The sequence below is a fragment of the Peromyscus californicus genome, unplaced genomic scaffold (genome assembly GCF_007827085.1).
Source record: "Peromyscus californicus insignis strain IS unplaced genomic scaffold, ASM782708v3 Scaffold_19__1_contigs__length_69161282, whole genome shotgun sequence".
Classification (NCBI taxonomy): Eukaryota; Metazoa; Chordata; class Mammalia; order Rodentia; family Cricetidae; genus Peromyscus; species Peromyscus californicus.
Window position 1 is genome coordinate 58,932,084 of NW_026294491.1, and position 17,961 is coordinate 58,950,044.

Below are 17,961 nucleotides of genomic sequence, written 5' to 3' on the forward strand. Positions count from 1 at the left end.
TCCTGTGTCTCTGTCTTTCTTATCATCTCTTTCTGTCTTTCTACCTAATATTTCCTCACTCCTCTCTCCTCCACCCAAGAACCCTATAGATGGGAGCCAGTCAGAGCTGGACTCCAGCAGACTCCCATCATTTTCCCACAACTGTTGTTTACACTGAAGCCCATGCCTGAAAATACAATTGATTTGAGAATCAGCACTCAAGTATCTACACATGTGTGGTATCTATGTATGCATTTGGTTTGCATGCTAAATGAAGATTTTTCTGAAGTATCTGCCCTTGTTACATTTGATGTACACTGATCATTTCTCTTCTGACCCATTGTTCTTTTTCATTATTTTAAAAACACAGTTTCGGGGCTCAGAGGTTAAGAGTACTCTCTGTTCTGCAGATCTGGGTTCAGTTCCCAGCACCAACACTGGGCAGCTCACAAACACCCACAACTCCAGTTTCAGAACATCTGATTTCTTCTTCTGACCTCCATGCCACTCACACACATGTGACACACACACACACACACACACACACACACAATTTTTTTAAAGCATAGTTGATGGCCATTACATAAATTTTAACAACTAATGAATCAATCCCCACATTGAACAATAGTTCTCAGAATTGATACATCACATGAAATGGCATTCAGCATCCTTGGACTTTGGAACCTCAGGCTTAGCTTTGTATAATTTCCATCCAGAAAATGCATAGGTCTAAAGTTCTACAGGCTGAATTGATTTCAGGACATACTGTTAGGTCAGGAGCTGCAGAACAATAAAACCAAAACCAAAACCAAAAACAACAACAACAAAATAACAAACAAATCCTGAGACAGGGCTGAGGAGATAGCTCATCGGAGAAAGCATTGGCAGGCTAGTGTGGGGAGCAGAGTCCGCATCCCCAGAACACACATTAAAAAAATACTTTGCAGATGTGGCAGAGTTGGGGAAGCCGAGAAAGGGCATTTCTGGGGCATGTTCGATAGTTAACTCATTAGAACTGGTGAGCTCCAAGTTCAGTAAGAGACTGTTTCAATAAATGAAGTGGAGGTAAACTGAGGAAGACATCTGACATCAGCCTCTGGCTTCTATGCATGTGAACCCACACACACAGAGGAGGGAGAGAGAGAGAGAGAGAGAGAGAGAGAGAGAGAGAGAGAGAGAGAGAGAAAACACTAACAAAGCCCAGCCTCGTTCCCGGACTTCCTTGGGATGCCTCGTTCCCATGGAAGATTGAGAAACACAAAAGTCACAGGCTTCTCCCTGATATTGAGACACAGTTTTTCACAGTGTGCTCTTCTCCTTTCTTGTCTCCTGTGGATAGTGATTCTGAAAGCCAGGCTAAGCATATCAAGAAAAAAACTCATGGTCTTGTGGTAACTGGAGAAGACAGGACTCTCCAGCTGCCACTTGAGGACCTTGGCAGTGTCTCTTGAAAAGACTCTTTACCTGAGGAGGAATGATTCCATTTCAGTCAAGACGGCCAGCTGGCCAGATGATGTGAGAATGATAAACATGTTCTAGCAATATCTCCTAAAGAAGCAAAATCGTTCTCCCTGTCCCCTGAGACCCACAGTGGGAAGACTTTTCTGTAAGAGACTAAAGAGCCGAAAGAATTGAGAGCTGATGCAGGACATGCTTGAGGTTCTGTTGGGAAGAAGAGAAGTATGGGTGAAGTTGGGAAACCAACTTTCAAGATTGCGCCATGAACAGAACTCTTTTTCTGCTTTTCAGAAACAGACCCCCCAGCTCATCTCTCAGCAGGCTCGATGCCCTCCTCTCAGATAGAACGCCAGCTGGGCCATTGCCATGAACCCGAGCAGAAGCAGCAAAACCTGCATCCTGAAGATGCTGGAGACCCTCTGCTCTTCATAATGTAAGCCAGGAGAGAGGAAACGGCCAACCACTACAGGCATGGGAGCTCACCTTGCCCAAGCCAGAATAGTGCCTAAGGAATCATGTTAATGGTAGAGAAAGATATTGGGGACTAAAAACCAGGGGAGGCAAAGATATGCACCCATGGCTTATAAACTACCCCATGAACAGAACCACAGCAGCCGAGGAGCCTGGGTGTCCTTCATGCTCCTTCTCGGCCTTAAAGCTATTAACTACAGTTACATCAGTCTTAGGACTGATGGGGGCTGGGACAGGAAAGAACACAGCATAACTCTCCCCACACTAATGTCCCCAAGAGTGGTTCTGTGTTTTCTCCAATAATCCCCCTTGCAGGATTTTTTGTTGAGGTGTTGGCAGGTGGGGTGCCAAGTACAAATATAGAAACCCCCCTCTCCCCCACCAAGGGAATGCAGAACTCCACGATGGTCCCAGTTGTGGAGACACTTTAGCCTGGAGTCAATTCCCACTCAGCTATGCAATAGATGAAAAGGTCTGCTAATACAAGAAAAAATACTGGAGTGTTGTGGGGAGCCAGACCAGCCGAGGCTTTCTCAGCGGCTCTTACGAAAGACAAAGAGAACTGCAGTTCTGTGTCCTTGTCCAGGAGAGGGCGTGGAAAGGCTGGTCTGAGGCTCGAGCCAGCGTCTTGTTGTCTCGATGGAGTGAAGGAGTCAAGGTTGCTGTTTCTGGGGACCTGACTCTGCCCCGCCCCCGGGCTGTGTTATCAGTCTGAGGTAGCTGGGTCTAAGGTATCCAGTATTCCCCTTTGCCAACATTTTCTGACTTCACTCTCTGCTGACCATGGCCGTTTCCCTCATGCAAACAGGATGTCTGATGCTGTACTTCTTGATAAGCTTGTTTGCGTAAGTCATCAGCTTATACAATACCTTCTATCCTTTCTTTCTTTCTTGGCCCCGGTCTTCCTGCTCAATACCTTGCCATTTCAAGACCCTTATTCCTTCAGGTTCAGGTCAGAGTATTGCTATAGATTTCTCTATCACTAACACATATTGGTTCTTGAGAAGAGCAAGGAAAGGCTTATGAGATCTATGAATTTACAGACCAGAAAAGCAACTCAGTGAGGTAGAGGGTCACCTGTGGGGGCCCACAGAGGTTTCCTAGTGAGATCTGCACTTGCTTTACCAGCGGGGCTGCATAAGAGGATGACTGGACCATGGGCCTGGAAGGGTCTACACTTGGTTGTATCTAGCAAGGGGGAGGTCTTTTGCCTGCTCCTTGGCATTGTTATAAAAAGTCCTTTTGAATAAATTTCTGGGCCAGTGGATAAAGATCCAGGCCCTCCCGAGGCTATCCTGTGTTTCTTTCTCCCCTCTGTATTTCTATCCAAATCTCTTATCCCTCACTCCTCAAGATCACCCAGGTAACAGTTCAATGAAATTCACCAGGAATCAGCAGAACTCCAGGTAGGACTCATTGTCTTGGTTAGGTTTCTATGCATCCTGAAGATGCTTCAAGAAAACATGAGGATCAAAAGCCACTTGGGGAGCAGAGGGTTTATTTCTGCTTACAGCTTGAAGTCAATCACCAAGGGAAGTCAGCAAAAACTCAAGGCGGAAGCCTGGAGGCAGGAGCTGATACAGGGGCCATAGAAGAATGCTTCTTACTGGCTCTCTCCCCATGGCTTGCTCAGCCTGCTTTCCTTCTTCTTCTTTCTTCTTTTCTCTTTTTCCGAGACAGGGTTTCTCTGTGTTGTTTTGGTGCCTGTCCTGAATCTCCCTCTGTAGAGATCCGCCTGGCTCTGCCTCCTGAATGCTGGGATTAAAGGCGTGCACCACTGCCACACAGCTTCAGCCAGATTTCTTATACCACCCAGGACCACCAGCCCACGGGTGGCACCACCCACAGTGAGCTGGGCCTTCCCACAACAATCATTAAACAAGGCAACACGCCAAAGACTTGCCTCCAGGCCAGTCTTTTGGAGGCATTTTCTTAATTAAGATTCCCTCTTCCTGAATATGTCTAGGTTGTGTCAAGCTGGCAAAAATCAGCCAGCACACTCCTGCTCCACCGACACATCTGTCACAGTGAGGAGTCCTGGCACACTCATGCTCCGCCATCAACACGTGACACACTAAGGAGTCTCGGGAGTCTGAGTCTTGGACAGGAGCAGTACGGAGGTGCACTGGGCAACAGGACCACACTGAAGGCACAGGAACTTTTCCCTGCAAACCCTTCAGTGTTCAGATACTGATAGTCTGATAGAGGAAGAGTTCACCTCTGAGCTGCAGGGAATCAGACTGCCTCCATGGTGCATTTCATTAAGCAGTGTTTACCTGTAAGATATCCGGGATGAAGTAACTGGATGATTATAATTTTAGTATGGTGAAATTTGATTCCAAAGACCTATATGTGTTCCACGTTGAAAAAGAGTGTACAGTCTGACTGTATTAGTTACTAGTCTGGTGTCATGATCAAACACCATCAAGTTATAGAAGGAAGAATTTGTCTCCGCTTAAAGTTCCAGAGGACTAGGAGTCCATCGTGGTGGGAGGCATTACAGCAAGCAACAGACATGGTGGCCGGAAGCTGAGAACACACATCTCCAAACACAGGCATAGAGCAGAGAAAGCAAGCTGGAAGGGGTCTGAAGATTCATCTCAAATCCTGCCCCAGTGACATGCTTCCTCCACAAAGGCTCTAGTACCTAAATGTCCCCAAAGAGTAGGACCAGCTGGGACCATTTGGACATTGGTACACATTGATGAACCTATGGGCAAACATTGATGTGGTGATATTTTATTTGTATGTTAATAAAGTTTACCTGGAGATCAGAGGTCATAGCCAGCCATAAACAGAAGTCAGGTAGTGGTAGCACACGCCCTTAATCCCGATCACAGGGCAGGCAGAGTTTCAAGGACACAGCCAAGCGTGGTGACACACGCCTTTAGTCCCAGTACCAACCATAGAGACCTGGAGGTCTATACAGACAGGCAGTGACAACGAAGTGATGTGGCTGGGTTAAGAGCCAATGAGAGAGCAGAACAGCAAGGCAATAAAGGTGCCGGTTAGACAGGAAGAAGCTGGTTCTCTCAGGGGGAAGCTATGGCGGCGTGGTGAATAAGGTTAGCTGGTGGCTATCACTATTGCTCTGATCTACGTGGCTTTCATCCCTACATTTAGCTCTGTGTTTCTTATTTAATAAGACCATTTAGAAATCCGTCTACAATTGCCCATTCAAACCACCATACTGATGATGGACTCTCTCTCTCTCTCTCTTTCTCTCTCTCTCTCTCTCTCTCTCTCTCTCTCTCTCTCTCTCTCTCTCCTTGAATTCATTTTAATTACAAACTTTAAGAGAGAGGTGATCCAGACACACATTCCATACTATCTTTAAAGTTTCACATGTTTGTTCAGACACGTGGATATGTTTGTGCAGGTATGTGTGTGAGGAAGTGCACACACACCTATGTGGGATGCATGTGGATGCCAGAGGTTGGGATCAGGCATTGCTACTCAGGCAATACACTCTACTCTAAGACAGGGTCTCTAATTGACCTGGAGATCACTGCATAGACCAGATGAACAGACCAGCAGACTGAAGGGACCTGCCAGTCTCACCTGCCTCAGCACTGGGATTTCAAATGGGTGACCTCACGCCCAGCTTTATTTACACAGGTCCCAGTGGTCAGATTCAGACCCTCTTGTTTGCAAGTCAAGTGCTCTATCAGCTGAGCTTTCTCTCTAGTCCTGCAAAATTTTCTTAATGCAGAATATTCTGGAATCAGCATCCAAGGGGATCCTGGCCACTGCTTCATGCCTGTGGACCAGCAGTCCTCCTCATATTGAGAAATTATGTGTGGCTTGTAATGCCTTCCCTAGGGTTTAATCCATTTCACTTGCTCAAGCAATACTGAGATGAGTGCATGCTTTGTTCCAGGCTGTGGTGGGTGTAGGGACACTCTGGGCTCTGCTGCCCGAGAGCTTGCAGACAAGCGGAGGAGGCAAGATATAGCCAGAGGCTGGCACAACTAGACAGTAGCTTTTCAGGACAGGCACACTGGAAAGCAACAGACTCACACATGGGTTGTAGCTTCAGGGCTCTTGGCAAGATTTTGACCTTGTTAAATCCATCTTGTCATTTGTATAAAAAGATAGTAACAGGACCCACTGCATCGGCTTTTTGTAAAGATTAAACAAGTAAATGTGCCATGTTTCCTGTTGTTAAAATGTAAGGGGGGGATACTCGACAGTTTATTTAGTTTCAGGGGCTGAAAGTCCAAACCATATGTGTGGCACCAGCTCTGGTCAGAGGCCCCATTGTCTAGGTCGTTGGCAGACGGCATCACGGTGTGATGTGGCTGTGAGAGCTAGTGGTGGCGAGGTGAGTCAGGAGGCCAGAATGACTGAGGCCCCATGTGAACTACACCAACCCTCTGGTCTCTGCCCACAGCACCGAGGTTGTAAGTTTGCATGGCCTGACTTGTTTGAAACTTGGGTGTTGGGTATTTGAACTTAGGTCCTCACACCTGTGCAGCAAGCCTTCCTACCCACTGAGGCACGCCCCACCCCCTCCAAGCCCTTTCAACCCTACTCTTCCTATGCTCCACAAAACAATACGCCAAGAAGATCATTCTTGGTTCCATGGAGTTCTAGTGTTTCCTTCATAGAACTTCCCTCAGTTATTTTGGCCCAGTTAGGCTAGGGTGATTTTAAAAGACAAAACACACACAAAAATGAAGCATGGTATATTGTCCGATGTTGCGGGGGACAGGGAAGATGGAGTGGGAAGGAGGGAGGGCTGGGAAGAACCAGGGCCTAGCCTTCCACTCTGCAGCTTATGCTTTTGTCTTATGATTTCTTTCCATTTCTCCCCCGTAGTCCAGATTTATATCCCCAACAGCCCCCAAGACAGTCCTCTGCTATTTTCTCAAGAACTATTATGATAAAGTTTTATAGCTTCTCTCTGCTTCAGGGCATCATAGGGTAATGGTCTATGCTTGAATGGTCTCAGGATGGATGAAATCTATACCTGTGCTCTAATAAAAATGCTATTCCAGACTGCTAAATCTTCCTACTGCCTCTTTAGACGCTCTGATGCAGAACTTGGCTTTCTCTGTGTTTGCATCCTAACTGGACTCATTGGATCACTGGTGTATTTACACTAAACAGGAGGCATTCTCTAAATGAAAAACAACAAAAAAACTATGAACATCAATAAGCTGTAGGAACGAGTTCTAAGCAGGGGCATTGTTTAGGTCTTTGAATATGTTCCCTACACTCTCTTCCTTAATTTCTGGTGATATTATCAAAGCTTGTTTTGAGACAGTGTCTTTCTGTGTTGCCCAGGCTAGCCTGAAACTGGTTATCTTCTCAGACTATGTGGCACCATGCCAAGCTTGCTCCTCCTTGTTTCTTATTTGAGATTCTATCCTTAAAGCTAATATCTTATATTTGAGCTTTAGCAAAATTAAAGTTACTAAAATTTTTGAAATCTACTGCTATTAACTCATTACAACAAGGCAAAAGTCACTATGTAGAAACAAAATGTGGCTTAGTTGGGGGAGAGTGGACAAGTGGCTAAAGTCCTAGATCGGCGATGGGGACAAGAGCCGCGCGTAGCCTGTTAATCACCGGGCTAAGAATACTTTCCATGTTTTCAAAAAAAAGCAAAGAAGGATTTTCAATGAATTTTACTTCACAGTTAAAAAAAATTCTTTTATTCTTTACAAAAAGTTTTGCCAACTCTTGTTCTCTATTACCATTTCTTCCCAGGCCTGATACAGTGTCAATCTGTCTATCTTATTATCAGCCTCACCTTCCATTTTCTACTTAGACTATCCTTTTCGTTTTTTAAAATACTTTACCATTTTTCCTTGCATTTGCTTTTTTGGCAGTGACTAATTATTTTCTGATGTCATATATGCTTTCATATGTGTTAAGCTCCTACACCAGGTCAAGAACTTCCTAACCAGGGTCAGGATGCTGAGCTGTGATTTCCAACTAAGCCCCCAACACCAGCTGCTTATAGATAGTATAGATTCATAAGAATTCTTTTAATTTCTCATCAGTTTTCTATGATTCCCCTTTGACTAAAAGACAAAATACAACTGTGTTAGCCTAGCTGACTCAAGACCTTCCACCACTTTATAATCTTACCTCCTATTGTTCCCGAGATAGACTCAACTGACCAGAGGATTATGATCCAAACATAGGCTGTTCATTCCTGAATTCATTCTGTCAAACAGATCGATCTCATATCCTGGAGACACTCCAGATAGTTCCACTAAAAATAAAATAAGTTAGGAGAAAGCTGATGTGACTACTTCCCGGCCAGATGTGGCTAACCATTCATACATAAGCTGTATTTAACTTGATGAATTTCCTCCTCAAATACTGAGGAACAATGAGCTAAGAACATCAGACAAGTCTCCATGTGCCAACTCTAGTCCTATGAAGCAAACATGGTCTTTGTCCTCAAAGACACCCAAGTTGCGACTCCTATAAGGTAACTTAACTCCGAATCTTTCACATTCTTTCACTCATTCAGTAAACTTTATTAGGTGTGTATATTAATTATTTTTATGTTGCTATAATAAAACACATTGACCAAAATCAGCTTCGAAGAGCAAAATGGCTTATCTTGGCGTATTTGATTCCAGAGAGAGAGAAAGTCCATCACGGTAAGGAAGGCATGGTACAGGGACAGAAAGTTGAAGGCATGGTACAGGGACAGAAAGTTGGCTGTCAGCATTTCATCTGCACACAGGAAGCAGAGAAAGAGAGAGTGACAGTGGGGTGTGTTGTAACCCTCACAGCCTGCCACCTGTGATGTCCTTCCTCCAGGAAGGCACCACTTCTTAAAGCTTCCAGAACACCCTCAAACAGCTTCCGGAGACTAGTGTTCAACTACACGACCTTTACAAGGGACGTTTCTCACTCAAACCACCAAAGAATGAAAGGCTCACTGGGCTCTGTCTTGTCCATCTGGTCTATTAACCAACAAATATAGTGTAAGAACAATGATTGACGTATTGGGGTCACCATGGGAGCATAGACAAGATCCATATGAACAGGCAGGGTTGAGTGAACGTGGGATTTCCTGCAGGAAGTTACTCCTAACTTGGCTCCTCAAGAATTTGGCAAGGTATCTCTCTCTCTCTCTCTCTCTCTCTCTCTCTCTCTCTCTCTCTCTCTCTCTCTCACACACACACACACACACACACACACACACACACACACACACACACACACACAAACTGCCAAAAGGCAACTTAAAGAAGGCAAGGATTTATTCTGTAATGCCACGCAAGGGACACCATCTGTCACTCAGGGAAAGTATGAAGGCAGGAGCATGATGCTTCTTATATATCTGTAGAAGGGAAGCAGAGTTAGGAGAAAGCCAGACTTCTGCTAGCTTCCTTTTTTATTAACCTTTATATTTAGTTCAGGACCCTGGCTCATGGTGGGTCTTCCTGCCCCATGTCCTGCAATTAATCCTCTTGGAAAAGACCCTCACAAACATTTGCAATGGCATATACTTCACTAATTTCCAAGGTGTTTCTTCATTCAATCAAGTTTATCATTAAAATTAACAGGTACAATTCTGTTCTTGATATCCAAACATATCACTTTTAAACCATTCCACTTTCCCCTGTTTCTCAAAGGTTCATGTACAGTTCATTAAAAAAATGTGTATTTAGTCCATCTCCAAGAGCCTCCCAAAGTTGTAACAGTTCTAATGTTGTTCAAAGGGTCAAAGTATCTTTGGAGACTGAAGGCAAACTCTGAACTGTGAGTTTACAGAATACTAACCCAATACAAATACATAATGTCACAGAGTAAATGTTCCTATTTAAAAATGGAGAAGTAGGGTTGTTCTGAGGCACCGCTGGGCCAAAACAAGACAAGCAGAGTAGACGCCAAATCCTGCAGCTCCACGTCTGTTACCTGAGTCACATGATGGTATCTCATAGGGCCTACTCCATTTTCTACCTCCAGGTTTCCTTGGCAAATGACTAACATTCCTGGCATTTCCAGTATCCTTGGGACTCCATGTGTCTTAGACATCATATTGATAACTTCATACAGCGGCATCTCAGGGCCTCCTTGAATATTGCATATCTGCATATTGCCTGGCCTCCAAGGCTTTCTGGAACCTTAGTACAAACTCCTAGGACACCTTCACTCTAGCATCTTGTATGCCTTTTGGAAGCACTACATGGACAATGATGCTAAGAAATTGCCTGCTTGAGATGCTGCCTAGACCCTTTGGGCCCAATCTATAACAACTCCCATTGTGCTTCTGTGACTGAACCTGGGAAACACACACACACACACACACACACAGAGAGAGAGAGAGAGAGAGAGAGAGAGAGAGAGAGAGAGAGAGAGAGAGAGAGAGAGAGAGAGAGAGAGTTGTTCTTGAGCAAAGAACCCCTTCAATGTCACTCTCAGTTCAGACTCACTCCTTTCAGATGAATTTGCGTTTTCATAGGTCAGCCTTCAGGGGGCAAGGCACCTTTCTTAAGGTCCCAGTGCTGAGCTGGAGGCTTTTCTCCAACATCACTAATCTCTTTGATGATTATGATCGCTTTGTTTGAGCCCACTCTGTCCTCAACTTGAACGGCATGAAAAGTTCCTTTCATTATCAAACTTCACGTTCCTGACACAGCTTCATCTGGCTCCCCTCTCCCTTCCTCACCAAACTGCAGATGTTATACACTTCCACTTCCTGCTCTCACTTAGCAGGAATCTGAGGAAATGCATTGAGCCATAAACACGCCAAAGCTGAACGTGTCTTCAAATTTCCTCCAAACGACCAATTAGTCCACTTGTTTCAAAAACAGCCTCTTTCAAATTTTTAGGACAGAGACAAAAGGCAGCAGATGTTTCAAAAAAAAAAAGTAACAGGAATGGCCTTGCCCAAGTCCTCTGAGTGGTCTTGCGTCCTTCCGGAACCACGCAAGCGCAGTCTTTACAGTCCGTCCTTCCGGAACCACGCAAGCGCAGTCTTTACAGTCCGTCCTTCCGGAACCATGCAAGCGCAGTCTTTACAGTCCGCATCTCCATCAGTCAGAGTTGTCTTTCCTCCCAGCAGAAGCACCCATAAAGCTCAACTTGGATAAATCTGGGCTAAATCCTCTGGTCTGCAGCTTTAAACTATTTCACATTCCTCCCCACAAAACCAGTTCCAAAGGCATACGACCCCCCTGATAAAATCTCTCGCAGCAATGGCAACAATTCCATACCTCACTACTTCCACATCAGTTAGTTTTCTCAGGCCTGGGACCAAACACCTGGCAAGAAGCAGCAACTTAAGTGTGGAGGGGCTGATTCAGACTCACAGTTCTGGGAAGACAGTCCATTCCGAAGACAAAGGTGTGGCGCCAGGGCCGGCACCTGCGGCTGTAGTGGTGGGAACCTGAACTGCCAGGTCTGGGCTTGTGGAACAGGAAGCGGAGAAAGAGGGCGGATGCATTTATCTGACCTTCTCTGGTGGTTCCCTGCAACTTTTATTCAGTCCAAAGCCCCAGCCCATGGAATGGTACCACCAGGACTCATGATGGATCTTCTTTTCTCAAGCACACTTACAAACACACAAAAGGTATAATTCACCGATATCCTAGCTGTTTCTACTTCAATCAGGTTGAAGTAACTGTCAGAATCAACCATCACCCTTGATAATACAGAACATACCTTATAAATCTTGCTTTTAATACATGAGTCTTTTAACCTAAGGGTAACATATGTTCCAGTGGATCTCTACGATTCCCCAGTCATTCCCGTGGCCGAAGAGAACAAGAACTAGTCACGTCGAGAAAGAACAAAGAGTGACTGGGGAAAGCTCGGTGGGTAAGTTCTTCCTGTGCAAGCCTGGGGACCTGAGTGTGATACCCAAGACACAAGTGAAAAGCGAGGTGCAGTGGCATTCACTTGGGATCCCAGTAGGGGGGAGGTGGAGAGAGATGGGTCTCTGAGGCTCGCTGGCCAGGCCATAGTCAGGCCCCCTCATGCTGTCATGCCAGAGAAAGACCTTGCTCAAAAAATGACGTGGATGTCATTTCTGAGGGAGGACGCCTGAGATCCAACATTGCATGCACCTCTCCCAGAAACATGTTGTCTTAGTTTGGGTTTTATGGCTGTGAAGAGACACCATGACCACAGTAACACTTACAAAGGAAAACATTGAACTGGGGCTGGTTTACAGTTCAGAGGTTCAGTCCATTATCATCATGGCTGGAAGCATGGTGGCATGCAGGTAGATCTTGTATAATATTAGAAGGACCAGCCTTAATATACTTCCCAGGGGCTCAGGACAGAAAACTATGAACAGTGAGGACTATTTTCGGGAAATAGAATCTCAGCACACCGAGCTCTTAGTTCACTTGTTTTAATTCTCTGAGATGAAAATCCTATCTACATATCTTCAGTTCTGTACTCAAGCCTAGCTCCTTTCTTGCCTGATTTCTCTCTACATTTATCTGCTGTCCCCTCTAAGTTCTATCTTAATTCTCTCATCTTGGTTCTGCCCCATCTAGGTTCTCATCCATCTAGTTCTTTCCCATATCAGCTCCTCTCCCATCTCCTTCTTTCTCATCTTTTTCTTCCCCGTCTGGCTCTTCCTCATCTTCCATCTCGTTCCTCTAGTCCTTTCTTTTAGCCCTCCAATCTAGTTCTTCCCCATCTAGTCCATTCCTCTCCAGTTCTTCCCCATCTAGTTCATTCCTCTCCAGTTCTTCCCCATCATCTAGTTCATTCCTCTCCAGTTCTTCCCCATCTAGTTCTTCCGTTCTCTGTCTCGTCCTCAAGTTCTCTAGTCAAAACCCTCCTTCTCTGTCTCAGTCTCCTTATTCTCTCAGTTCTCCCCAAGTCCCTCAGGAATCCAGTTATAAACCCAAGCAATAGCAATCCTCTGGGTGAGCAATGTCACCAGGCTTGAATTCTATGGGGTCATAAAGGTAGGTAAGAATTTCCCTCAGGCAGTGACTGTCAGGCTTTTACAACCCAAAATGGGAGTGGTAAAAGAAGTGGTCAACTGAGTGCTAATGACCAGTTAGTATATCAAAAAGGGGATCTATGTGCTCAGTTTACATTCCAAGAAGTGGTTAGGTAAGAAGTTGGGGTCTATTAGTAAGGTTGTGTAAGAAAGGAGGGTCTCACTGTAAATTGCTCAAGAAATAAAGCTATCGCCTGACCTAGGAGACAGGTGTTGTTTCGTTTGGCCTTGGATGTTTGATAGGTATTTTAGATAAATACACTGTTAGGAGTTCTTGGAAGCACACAAGAAAATCATTTTAGGAACCAGCTAATATATATATATATATATATATATATATATATATATATATTTTTATTATGGTATTGGGAAATGCTGGTGAATGAATCGTTACATTGTTACCATAAGCATGTAATGGAGTTGGGCAGCAGCTTAAACATACAGATTTTAGAGCCAAATTTTCCAAGTTTGGGTTCAAGTTCTGGCACCTTTTTTCCTAACTACATGAAATACACAAGCTGTTTAATATCCTTGGGCCAGTTTCTTCAGGTATACATGGGAGCTAATGATATTAACTGCTTTATTGGGCCATCAAAAGAAGTAAATAAGGACTGCTTACCTGTTAGTTACAGTTTTCTCCCAGTGTCACTGCATGTATAAACAGCTCCCACTGAGGTTTGGCCACATCTCGGGACGCTGTCAGGGAAGGGACCAAGAACGGGGTGCAATCAATGGCACACACGCAGGTCACAGGGCGGATTCCATGTGTCCACTAGTGAGTATTTCAGTTGCCTTTTTCTTTAGGATAGACACCTTCTAAGTCTGTCCAGGACAGAACGTAGAGGAGAAGGAAGACAATGATCTATATTCCCCATATTGGATTCAATCCAAATACAGTCTCCCTGGCCACTTACTTATTTCTTGTCAGATGGTCCCCATGGGCTGTCCTATTTTCTACTGAGCCAGTGTCTCCTGAGGTTAACTCATCCCTTTATATACGGGCAGATTTCATTTCTACTTTGCTCTGGGCATAGCTTCCTTCCCAATGTCACTAAGGTCTGATGGGCATAAACAGTGAATGTGATAGACGACACCTTGAAAGTGCTCAGAAAAATTAGGAACAAATGAATAGACAGGTAAGAATGCTGGAATGAGATTAACCCCATGACTTGTTTTTTTTTCTGTCTGTTTTTATGTTGAGAGAGGTCATTTATCACTTGAGTGTAAACAGTGCTCTCACAGGGTCCCCTGGCCATTATCTGGAATGTCAGAGACTTTATCTGACATCATTTATAAGAAATAAAAATCTCCATAGCCAGCTCCAGGCTACAAAACACATCACTGGATCTTCTAATCAATGCTGCTCAGATCCCATAGAGGAAATTAAATGTCATGAAGTATCTTTTATCATAGGAGCTGGAAAAATTGTTCTTCCTATGGTACACAACAGCATAAAGAGAGGAGAGGGAGAAAGAGGGGGCTGAGGTAGACAGAAAAGGCAAAGCACAGGTCCAAGGCTAGGGTTCTGGGGGGACATTGAATAGCTTCTCTGCCTCGGCTGCTGCCATAAATCCAGTCGAACTGAATTAAAAAGCAAAAGGCAGGTTGATTTAGGGATTAGTCAGGGTCTCACAGTTGGAGGTCCATGAAGTCACTCTGCTGGGCTGGGTTAGGAGCTTTTTGTGGGAGAGGGGTGGGAGGTGGTGATGTGCTTGATAAGGTGTTGGAATATTGCCTGGGTTTGGGGGTCCAGTGGGTGTGTCCCGAGTCCGATGGTTACTTTGGAATCTGGAACTAAGTGTCCTCATTATCCAGTGTTTTGCGAGGGCTTTTGTAAGTGCCGGCTTCTGGCTGGGGTGGGTGGTGGGTGGGAATCTTTTTGCCCCCAAACCTCCAGCCTACCAGACATTGTTGATACAATGGTTAATTTTATGTGTCATTTGACTAAGCTAAGGGGTGCCCAAATGGCTGGTAAAACCCTCTGGGTGCATCTGTGAGGGTGTTTGGGTGAGAGAACAATAGACGAGCTCTTCCTCCCTGATGGAGTGCCTTCCAACCTGTCAGGGTTGGAACACAAAGGCAGAAGGGTGAAATTGCCACCTCATGCTCCACCCTAGCCCCCCATCCTCACAGCTGCCTTCCTGAGTTGTGGCAGCCATCTTCTCCTGCCATTGGACATAGATTCTCAAGTCTCTGGACTCTGAAACTTATAACAGTAGTCAGCACCCAGCCCCCACACTGGTTCTCAGGCCTTAGGCTTGGGCAGTTGGCTTCTCTAGTTCCTACGTCTTTGGACTGAGTTAATGCCACTAGCTCTCGGGTTCTCTAGCTGGTGTACTGTGGGACTCTTGGGGATCCCAAATCCATAATTATATGAGCCAACACCCATAATAATCCAATCAGTTTACATATCACTGGTTCTATTTCTTTGGTGAGCCCTAGCTAATACAATTAGGTGACGTGAGTCTTTAGTAATGAATGATTTTAAGGGATCAGGTAAAGAGATTGAAATTATCCTATTCTGTTTTTCTGTCTACCTAGTAGAAAGGGGGTTATGTTCTCTGTAGCTGAAGTTTTCTTCAGTCCTGCCTGGCCCACGGTCAGGACAATCTCTCTCACCTGCCAGTCCCGCAGCCGCTCAGACCCAACCGAGTAAACACATAGAGACTTACATTGCTTACAAACTGTATGGCTGTGGCAGACTGCTATCTAGTTCTTATATCTTTTTTTTTTTTTTTTTTTTTGGTTTTTCGAGACAGGATTTCTCTGTGTAGCTTTGCGCCTTTCCTGGAGCTCACTCTGTAGCCCAGGCTGGCCTCGAACTCACGGAGATCCGCCTGCCTCTGCCTCCCGAGTGCTGGGATTAAAGGTGTGCGCCACCACCGCCCGGCTAGTTCTTATATCTTAAATTAACCCATTTCTATTAGTTTATAAGTTGCCATGTGGCTCGTGGCTTACCGGTACCTTAAATCTCGCTTGTCATGGCGGCGGATGGCAGTGTCTCTGCCTCAGCCTTCCACTTCCCAGAATTCTCCTCTCTCCTTGTCCTGCCTATACTTCCTGCCTGGCTACTGGCCAATCAGTGTTTTATTTATTAACCAATCAGAGAAACGCATTTAACATACAGAACCTCTCACAGCAGCTCTCAAAGTTAGGGATTTCTCAATAGGCTATTCTTTGATCTAGACTTTGCACATCCTGTCCTGTTTTCTCTCACCTGCTTTCCCACATCCTCACACCAGTGTTGTCCACAATCCTTGATAGTGCAGGGCACGAAGAAATGTGTTCACAAGGCATTGGTGAATAGGACAGTGTGAAAATACCATTGCCTGACTTTCCTGCTCACAAAGGTAAAGGCTTTGCAAAGGAGTCCTGCAGCCTTAGGCCATAAGACAGTTGATTATTTATGTCCACATTTGTAATTCCAATGCCTGAGCTGGAAAATTATGGGAGGGAAACAGTAACCCGAGGTTCTCCACTCTGAAGTGACTCCACAGACAACGATTTTTGTGGGGTATTCCCCAGAGAAGACTATTCAGACATGGGTTTAAGCCAATAGAAAGTCTTATTAGCTGGCAGGCAGATACACTGGGTGTTCGGGACCTCAGGGTAGCACTGAGTTTTTCTCAGGGTGAGCTTTTAAAGTACAAAAGCCATATTCTAGGCTGACATACTTCAGTTAACAAGAACATTTAAACTGAATTAAACTACAGAAGCTAAAAAAGCAAGGTTAGTACATTTAGAGGCTTTCCCAGAACTATGTGGACTCTGATGGATTAGGCTTTTGTTTTAGTTTTGGCAGGTGGTGCTGCCTATGTGCTGAGTTATACAACCTCAGTGGTACCTCCATCATGGAGTCAGTTGTGCTAAGGTCTGGAGGCCTAAGATCTGGGGTCCTGTTACAACAGTGCTCATCACTCTCAGCATCACAGTGAGTTTAGACTGTGTAAGTATCCAGGGATACTTGCCCTTCAAGGGAGACAGGAAGGCAATTTTGATACTTTTTCCCTCCTTTGTCCCCAAATCATGATCCAGTTTGAATTTGGCTTCTTTTGATTAAAAAAAAAATGGCCACAGAACAGACTTCAAAGTCAGGCAGGCATGGTGACTTTAATCCCAGCACTGAGGAAGCAGAGAAAGGAGGATTGCCATGAGTATGAAACCAGCCTGGGATACCCAGCAGGTTCCTACCCTAAAACATACAAATAGACAAACACACAGACAGGCAACTGTCCCTTCAGTCTGTACTAATACTTCCCAGATTCTGTATTGATACTAAACAGATGATATTTACCTCTAGCCTAAAACATATGTAACATTTTTTTCTGTGTAGCTTCCAGAGGTCAAGAGGCTAGAGAATCCCTGTACCGGGCTTTTTCTTTTGGGTCACCAACCAACTCCCAAATCATGGCACAGAGCCGTTTTATTAGTTTTGAATGCTCTGCCTTAGCTTAGCTCTTTTCTTGCTAGCCCTTATTTTTTGTTGTTGTTGTTTTGTTTTGTTTTTCTGAGACAGGGTTTCTCTGTGTAGTTTTGGTGCCTGTCTTGGATCTCACTCTGTAGCCCAGGCTGGCCTCTAACTCACAGAGATCCGCCTGGCTCTGCCTCCCAAGTGCTGGGATTAAAGGCATGTGCCACCACCATCCCGCTTCTTGCTAGCTCTTATAACTTAACCTGTTTCTCATCATCTACGTTTTGATTCTGGGCTTATTATCCTTTTTTACTTTCTTTCTGTATGCCTTACTGTGTCTGCTTCTCTATGTCCGTCTGTCTGGTGTCTGCCTGGCTTCTTGCCCTGTCATGTGTCCCTTGTTCTCACTTCCTTCTCTTGTTCTTCCTCTTCTCCTTTTTTCTCAAGACTAGATTTCACCTCCTATTTATTCTCTCTGCCTGCTAGCCCCACCTATCCTTCATCTGCCTAGCTATTGGCTGGTTAGATCTTTATTAGTCCAATCAGGTGCCTTAGGCAGGCAAAGTGAAACTTGCAACATGTCTTTTCATAGTTAAACACACATCCTTTCATCATTAAACAAATGCAGCATAAACAAAAGTAACACACCTTTACACAGTTACCATAATATTCTGCAGCATAAAGAAATGTAACACATCTTTGC